The sequence below is a fragment of the Hyla sarda genome, chromosome 4, assembly GCF_029499605.1.
Source record: "Hyla sarda isolate aHylSar1 chromosome 4, aHylSar1.hap1, whole genome shotgun sequence".
Taxonomy (NCBI): Eukaryota; Metazoa; Chordata; class Amphibia; order Anura; family Hylidae; genus Hyla; species Hyla sarda.
In genome coordinates this window covers 305,406,610-305,415,514 of record NC_079192.1, presented here as the reverse complement: position 1 = coordinate 305,415,514, position 8,905 = coordinate 305,406,610, and the positions used below count along the sequence as shown (strand labels likewise).

Here is an 8,905-nt window from a genome sequence, read left to right as displayed (position 1 = left end):
ATGCTTCGTATGTTTTTTCTGAGCTCTCTTATTTTGCATTACTATGCACTATATACTTTTCTACTTATTTTTTCTGTTAAACCGTGTGCACTGCACATATCATAAGAGTATTGCTCTCTGACCTTTATATTTTAGGATGAGCTGATTTATGGTAAGAATATATGACTAATAGCAGATAACAGATATGGTCAAGCTGCTAACACAAGGAGCAGGTTACATAAATGCTGCGTTCCTAGTGGCAGCTGATCTCTGTAGTCCCCTCCCTCAGCAAGCAAATGGCAGCAGCAGCAGCAGCTAGCTCACTGTGCTGGGGAGGCAGTCCCTGCTGTAGTACTCAGCTGCTATGCCACCAGGTTTATTATTAACCATGTTGGACATCTGGGGACAGACCAGCGTTGCTCAGCCCTCTGCAGGATTCCAGTTATATGAAGGTAAGGCTGATATGTATAGTTCTTATAGCCTGGTAGTCAAGCCATGCACTGCTTTATCCCAGTGCTGTGTCAGAGCTGAAAGCCAATGCTATGCAATGTAAGAAATGCTGTCACACAGGAAGCAGTCCATCAGGAGCAGGTGCAATACTCTTCTTAGCTGGAAAGGGGCAGGTGACTGATCTTGTATGCCAGAGTCATGAAATGCAGATGAGGCTAATAATGCATACTAATAGGAGCTGGATCTCCGAACTATATGTGCAGGTAATGTAGGGAAATGCCAACCCCAGAGAATGTCTATTAAACATCATCCCCCAAACCTGTTGGGCAAGATGAAAACAAGTAGGCATGTGTGCCCGAGGACACAGAAGTGTGTGACAGTTACTGATAGGATCTTCTGTATACACATTCTGATCTTTCACTAGGACTCTTCTTTGTTTATGCTTGCACAATACAGAACATCTAAACAAATCACCCTTGATATGTTTATTTGTTTATAAATAAGGACTTTTTGATTATGCTAGAAGCCTGACGTGAAGATTAGTAAATAACTTTCCTATAGCATCACATGACCAGCCAGGAGAACGCCACGAGACCATTATAGAAAAGTACAGCGAAAAAAGAGGAATTAGATCAGCTCCCCCTATATTTTCCTGTGTCCAAAAGTCCAGCACAACCTATCCTCGTGGAAGCTCGAGAACAAGCACCAAGGCTTGGTCCTCAGGTGGTTTGATTGCAGACAGACAAATTGGCTTCTGGCTCCCAACTTGGAGTAAAATTTCAATTTTATTTCAAATTAGATTAAAATCCAAGTACAGCAAACAAAAAAAGGGAAAATGGATAAAAAGACGAACGAAATACACCAACGTTTCGTTCGTCTTTTTATCCATTTTCCCTTTTTTTGTTTGCTGTACTTGGATTTTAATCTAATTTGAAATAAAATTGAAATTTTACTCCAATTTGGGAGCCAGAAGCCAATTTGTCTGTCTGCAATCAAACCACCTGAGGACCAAGCCTTGGTGCTTGTTCTCGAGCTTCCACGAGGATAGGTTGTGCTGGACTTTTGGACACAGGAAAATATAGGGGGAGCTGATCTAATTCCTCTTTTTTCGCTTTACCTTTCTATAATGGTCTTGTGGCGTTCTCCTGGCTGGTCATGTGATGCTATAGGAAAGTTATTTACTAATCTTCATGTCAGGCTTCTAGAAATACACCAACGTTTCGTTCGTCTTTTTATCCATTTTCCCTTTTTTCGTTTGCTGTACTTGGATTTTAATCTAATTTGAAATAAAATAGAAATTTTTCTCCAAGTTGGGAGCTGGAAGCCAATTTCTCTGTCCATTATAGAAAGGTACAGTGATTTACAATGTTGCTTCATTGTAGGTTCCTATTAGAATTAAACATTATTTTTGAAACTGGAATAACCCTTTAAAAGGGTACTCCAGGGAAATATAAATATATATATATATATATTATATGGCTCCAAAGCATGGCTCTTGTGGCCCTTGTTGTCTATGGCTTCATGATATTCTTTGCCGTCCTTCCCTCCCCTTGTCTTCATCTCCCAGCAATCATTGCAGCTCTGCTCTGCCAGCCGCCTCACTCTCTGAGAGCAGCTTCCACCCTCTTCCTCTGAGCAGAAGATAGGATCAGTGTCTGATTGGCTAAGGCTGCACACACCTCCCAGCACTAAAGGGAACATGACTCATCAGTGCAGGGCAGAAACCACATGGTCTGTGTCTCTCAGGAGGATGTTTGCTGCTTTAAGAGAGGAATTTGGACAGAGACAAAGTGAATGGTTGGATGATGTCACATCCTGCATGTAAGTGACAACCAAAGAGGGGGAACTGCTCTCTATATCTAATGAATGATATTTAGACAATTACATAGGTTGATGAGAGAGAAAGCATATGCTTTTAGTTCCCCGGAGTACCCCTTAAAGCATAAATTAACAATGTTGGATCACCTTTTCTTAGACCTATGCTGTTCATCTCTTATTCCTCCTGAAAATGTTTGAATAATTTAAAATCTGGATGTTACTTCCTTTTAGTAAATTGGTTGTATCATAGGAGACAGCCCTTCTCACAATGAGGCCCCCAGTAAGATCCACTCCTATGACTCCCAACAAACAACCAGCCTGGCATATCTTCTGCAGGGAAAATATTATTTTAAATGTCAGCCATTCAAATATATGGTTCTCCATGTAATACAAGGACTGCTTAAGTCCGCTCGAATAGTAGACCCTTGTATAAAGCCAGTCTCTGTTAAGGCTCATAGAGTGGAATTGTGGGTGGATAAGCTGCTTTATGACATAAACAGAGGTTAACTTCCAATCGTCATGGACAGAGGTTGACTTTGTAGGTCAATGAAGTTTGCTCCTGAGCACTCTGATACTTTCAAGTCAGTACTGAGGTTTATTCCCTGTTTACAGGGGGAATGGTACCACCAAATTGTTAATTCTGCCAAAAACAGCTCAGGCGGCTGTCTTATTCAATTTGTATAACTCCCATAAGTGTTAAAGGGGTACTCCGGTGGAAAAAATATGTTTTCAAATTAACTGGTGCCAGAAAGTTTAACAGATTTGTAAATTACTTCTATTTTAAAATCTTAACCCTTTAATTACCTATCAGCTGCTGTATACTACAGATATATTACAGAAAAGCTGTGTTGTTCTTTCCAGTCTGACCACACTTCTGCTGACACCTCTATCCATGTCAGGAACTCCCCTGAGCAGGAGAGGTTTTCTATGGGGGATTTGCTCTTGCTCTGGACAGTTCCTGACACGTACAGAGGTGTCAGCAAAGAGCACTGTTGTCAGGCTGGAAAGAACTGCACAACTTTCTCTGTAGTATACAGCAGGTGGTAAGTGCTGGATGGTTTAAGATTTGTAAATAGAACATATGCTGTGTATATGAAGTTAAGGAACATCCAATAAGGCAGTGATGAAAAAATAATATATAACTTTTATTCTGATTCTTTTTTTAAATAAGAAAATTAAAAAGTCCATAGCTAGCAGTATAGTTGGTCAACACAGGACCGTGCTCATGAGAGGGGTATGGGGTAACAGGTGAATACCTATATCTAAATAGTCCTACCTCATCCTAGGACTATCCCTCACTACATTTAGTGTGGGTGGGGGTGGGGTTTAGTGATTTCCACTCGCAGGTGGTTAGCTAATTAATCTCTCATACTCCTGTCCAACGCGTTTCTCCCACTTGTTTTAAGGGTTCATCAGGGAACCGAGGAGGGAATAATAGGCTACCAGTATATAATCATATCACACAAGGGTACATAGAAATAGGTATATATGGACTAAGTTCAGAACAGTAGTTAGTCAAGATCAATAGGTAGTCAAATACAGACCAGATAAACACTAGATAAAGGGGATGGATATGTCAGTCAGTCACTGGCAAGTTGGAACCACAGTTGATGTCCAGATTGGTAAGTTTACAGTCCGAGACAGTCATTCTGACTGTCATATCCATCCCCTTTATCTAGTGTTTATCTGGTCTGTATTTGACTACCTATTGATCTTGACTAACTACTGTTCTGAACTTAGTCCATATATACCTATTTCTATGTACCCTTGTGTGATATGATTATATACTGGTAGCCTATTATTCCCTCCTCGGTTCCCTGATGAACCCTTAAAACAAGTGGGAGAAACGCGTTGGACAGGAGTATGAGAGATTAATTAGCTAACCACCTGCGAGTGGAAATCACTAAACCCCACCCACACTAAATGTAGTGAGGGATAGTCCTAGGATGAGGTAGGACTATTTAGATATAGGTATTCACCTGTTACCCCATACCCCTCTCATGAGCACGGTCCTGTGTTGACCAACTATACTGCTAGCTTTGGACTTTTTAATTTTCTTATTTTAAAAAAGAATCAGAATAAAAGTTATATATTATTTTTTCATCACTGCCTTATTGGATGTTCCTTAACTTCATATATACAGCATAATTTCTCTCTCCAAGGGCACCTTTATCAATACACCCTGATAGTGAGAATTCTCATGGGGAAAGGGGTGTTCTTATTGAAGAATAATTCCCCAATGATACATTAGTAAATAGAACATAGTAACATAGTTCATAAGGTTGAAAAAAGACCATCAAGTTCAACCTAAATCCCTAATGAGTCCCTACTGAGTTAATCCAGAGGAAGGCAAAAAACCCTCATACTAGAGGTAAAAATTGCTTCCCGACTCCAAATATGGCAGTCAGAATGAATCCCTGGATCAACGTTTTGTCCCTATAAATCTAATATACATAACCAGCGATGTTATTTCTCTCCAAAAATGCATCCAGACCCCTTTTAAATTCTTTTACAAAGTTCACCATGACCACCTCCTCCGGGAGAGAATTCCACAGTCTCACTGCTCTTACAGTAAAAAACCCCCGTCTGTGCTGGTGTAGAAACCTTCTTTCTTCTAAACGTAGAGGATGCCCCCTTGTTATAGATACAGTCCTGTGTACAAATAGGTCATGGGAGAGATCTCTGTACTGCCCCCTGATATATTTATACATAGTTATTAGGTCTCCCCTAAGCCTTCATTTCTAAACTAAATAACTAATTCTGATAATCTTTCTGTAGTCCTCCCATTCCCCGTATTACCCTGGTTGCCCGTCTTTGATCCCTCTCCAGCTCCACTGAATCTTTCTTGTACACTGGTGCCCAGTACTGTACACACTATTCTTTTTGTGGTCTGACTAGTGATTTGTAGAGCGGTAGAATTATTTCCTTGTCGTGGGCATCTATGCCCCTATTGATGCACCCCATGATTTTATTTGCCTTGGCAGCAGCTGCCCAACACTGGTCACTACAGCTAAATTTACTGTTAACACATCAGTCGTCCCAAGTATGCTCCCATTTAATACATAATCCCAGCCCGGATTTTTCCTCCCCATGTGCATTACCTTACATTTATGAGTGTTGATCCTCATCTGCCACTTTCCAACCCAAGCCTCCAACCTATCCAGGTCCATTTGTAACAGTGCCCTGTCCTCTATTGTGTCCATCGCTTTACAGAGTTTAGTATCATCTGCAAAGATTGCTACTTTACTATTCAACCCCTCTACAAGGTCATTAATTAATATATTAAATAGGACAGGACCCCTGTGGTACCACACTAGTAACAGTCACCCAATCAGAATAAGTACCATCAATAACCACCCTCTGTTTCCTATCACTGAGCCAGTTACTTACCCACTTACACACATTCTCCTCCAGCCCAATCCTTCTCATTTTATGCACCAACCGTTTATATGGCATCGTATCGAATGCTTTGGAAAAATCCAGGTATGCGACATCCAGCGATTGCCCATGGTCCAGTCTGGAGCTCACCTCCTCATAAAAGCTGATCAGGTTAGTTTGACAGGACCGATCCCTCATAAAGCCGTGCTGATATGGAGTCATACATTTATTTATATCAAGATATTCCAAAATAGCATCTCTTAGAAAACCCTCAAACAATTTACATACAACAGAGGTTAAACTAACAGGCCTATAATTTCCGGGGTCATATTTTGTCACCTTTTTAAATATTGGCACCACATTTGCCATGCTCCAGTCCTGGGGGACAGTCCGTGTTACTATAGTGTCCATGAATATTAAAAATAGGGGTCTGTCTATCACATTACTTAATTCCTTTAGTACACAGGGGTGAATGCCATCTGGACCTGGCGATTTGTCTATTTTTACTTTTTGTAGGCGGCACTGTACTTCCCGGATTAGACAGGTGACCTGTAAAGGGGAGTTTACCTTATCTTGCTGTATTTCAACTGGCATTTCATTTTCCTCGGTGAACACAGTGGAGAAGAATTTGTTTAATATATTTGCTTTTTCCTGATACCTGTTTATAATTTCTTCTTTATCATTTTCTAAAGGGCCTACACTTTCATTTTTGACCTTTTTGCTATTTATATAGTTAAAAAACATTTTGGGGTTAGTTTTACTCTGTTTGGCAATGAGTCTTTCTGTCTACATTTTTGCGACTTTAATCTGTTTTTTACAAATCTGTATAACTTTCTGGCACCAGTTGATTTAAAAACATTTGTTTTCCATTTGTTTTCCACCGAAGTTCCCCTTTAATGTGCATTGTGCAAACAGTGTAGCACCATAAACTGTGCTAGTTATGTAACTCCCAAGTTATGGAAACAGTTTAGATAGTGGTTGTCACAATCACACCCTACCGGTCCAGCCAAGACGCTATAGAGGGTGTGATGGTGCAAGGGTTAAAGCCACCAGGCCTCCCTGGGATTTACCTTCCTCACCCTTAGTCCCAGACATAACAATGTTACAGGCATCATACACAGGCCCATCACTCCTTCCCTCCTCCTCCTCCTCAGCCATCTTAGGCTCACAGGTTTGCGACATATCACTCACTGCTGGTCCCTCTTCCTTACATGTCACCAGGGGCACACCAAACTCTCCCCCTAGCTCATCTCCACTAGGTTTTGGCATTGGTAATTCATTGTCATCACATTTTACAATACACCCCATTTCACTTTTGGAAAACATCACTGGTTCAGTCACAGGTAAACATTTATCAATCCCCTGCACTCCCTTCCAGTTATCACATTTCACAGTGTCTCCCAAAGTCTCGCACAGTACCTCAGAAAGAATCGGGCTCTGTCCTAGCCCATCTGGTGTGCGTGTAGTGTCCTCCGTAGCATAACATTAACAGGGGTGTCCTCAGAGACCCCCACCTCCCGAAAACCTTTGCCTGTACCCCAATACAGGTACACACTGGCCATGGGCACAGCAGGTCACACACCTCCAATTTCTTTTAAAGCCATGGTTCCTCCAGGGATGATGTCCTCTGTATCCACCACTTCAGGCCGCACCAAGGTAAATGAGGCTCCAGAATATCGTAAACCCACTGTCACCCGGTCACCCACAGTTACACTCTGTAGGTTATCCCCTCTTTTCTTTACTGCTCAAGACACAAGAAGAACGGCTGTGTGTCCTCCAGCTGCCAGAGGAGAATTCTTCTTGTTGGGGCAAGTGGCACTCAGGTGCCCAATCTTATTGCATCTGTTACATCGGCTGGTGTCCCCCTGACCCAATGTGGCTCCTGTTGCTTTTGGTAATGATGGCAAGAATTTACCGGCCGGCCTGGTGGTGCTTTGTGGTTGTGTGGCTCCCCTCAAGGACATGCTCCAGATTGTGCAGATCCACGCTTTGCTGCTGGCGCCCTGTTATTGGTAAAGTCATCTCCTAGTTCTGCTGCTTCCGCTGCTGTCTTGGACTTGAGGTCCAAAATCCACTCTCTGGCTTCAAAGCTCCGTGTTTGGAGAAACTGATCCCGGACTATCAATTCCTCCAGAGCCTCATAAGTAGTGACTTTTAGGCCCCCAGTCCATTGCCTGAATGCAGTCCTTAGCTGACCTGTATGTTCAGTGCAGCTTTCTGTGGCGCTTTGTTGCAAAGTCCGAAATCATTTCTGATAAGCCTCTGGAGTCAGATTAAAACTTTTTAGCGAGGCAGGTTTTATTGCCTCATAGTCCTGGTCACTTTCAGAGGGAAGAGAAGCAACACATCCAGAGCTTTCCCTCGCAACCGTAGGGTTAGATATTGTCCCCACTGTAGATGGAATTGCCGGCAAACCTTTTCAAATCCCCTCAGGAACACATCCAGGTCACCATCTGCCATCCCTCTTTCCTGGTCCCTTTTCTTAGTTTGTTTTATGATGGCCAGAGTGCCTGACTTCAATGGAGGTGTAACACAGGCAGACAGACTCCCCAATAAAACTGGAATACAGAAAACAAATACGCAGTCCAAATGAACCCTCACCCATGTCTTAGATTATACATTATACACAAATAAAATTACAATACGCATGTATGATTTATGGAATCATACATGCGTATTGTAATTTTATTTGTGTATAATGTATAATCTAAGACATGGGTGAGGGTTCATTTGGACTGCGTATTTGGGCCTGACAGTGGTGCTATGCTGTTAACGGAATTCACATGAATCTCTATGAGAGTTACGTAAACTAAGAGCTTGTTCAACAGTTTTTTCTTTCTCAACCATGTCTGGCAGCTGCAGGCCGGAGGGGGCTGTGGGGTGGCTCTAGAAAGTGTTGATCCCAGATAGTGTTGCTCGCGAATATTCGCAATTCGAATATTATTCGCGAATATCGCATATTCGCGAATTTCGCAAATATAGCGCTATATATTCGTAATTCCGAATATTCGTTTTTTTTCTCTTTTCTTCTTCACAGTACACATCACAGTGATCACCCCTCTCTGCTTCCAGCTTCTGTGGTGTAAAGAAGGCTGTAATACTACTGTGTGAGACTGGCGGGCGAAAAATCGCATATGCTAAAATTTGCATATGCTAATTTTCGCATATGCTAATTTTCGCATATGCGAATTTTCGCATATGCTAATTTTGTATATGCTAATATTCACATATGTTAATTTTCGCATATGCGAAGTTTCGCATATGCGAAAATAAAACGAGA

At 41.8% G+C, this 8,905-nt stretch overlaps 1 protein-coding gene across 2 annotated transcripts in view; it reads left to right on the top strand.

Annotated features, from left to right (window-relative positions):
* The first annotated feature begins 270 nt into the window (after nt 1-270).
* ARHGEF37 (Rho guanine nucleotide exchange factor 37) overlaps nt 271-8,905 on the top strand; it is an 87,967-nt gene continuing 79,332 nt past the window's right edge. For both annotated transcript variants that reach the window (XM_056574748.1, XM_056574747.1), the window contains exon 1: nt 271-431. The gene's annotated coding sequence lies outside the window, so the exon portion shown is untranslated. The remainder of the gene's footprint in view (nt 432-8,905) is intronic.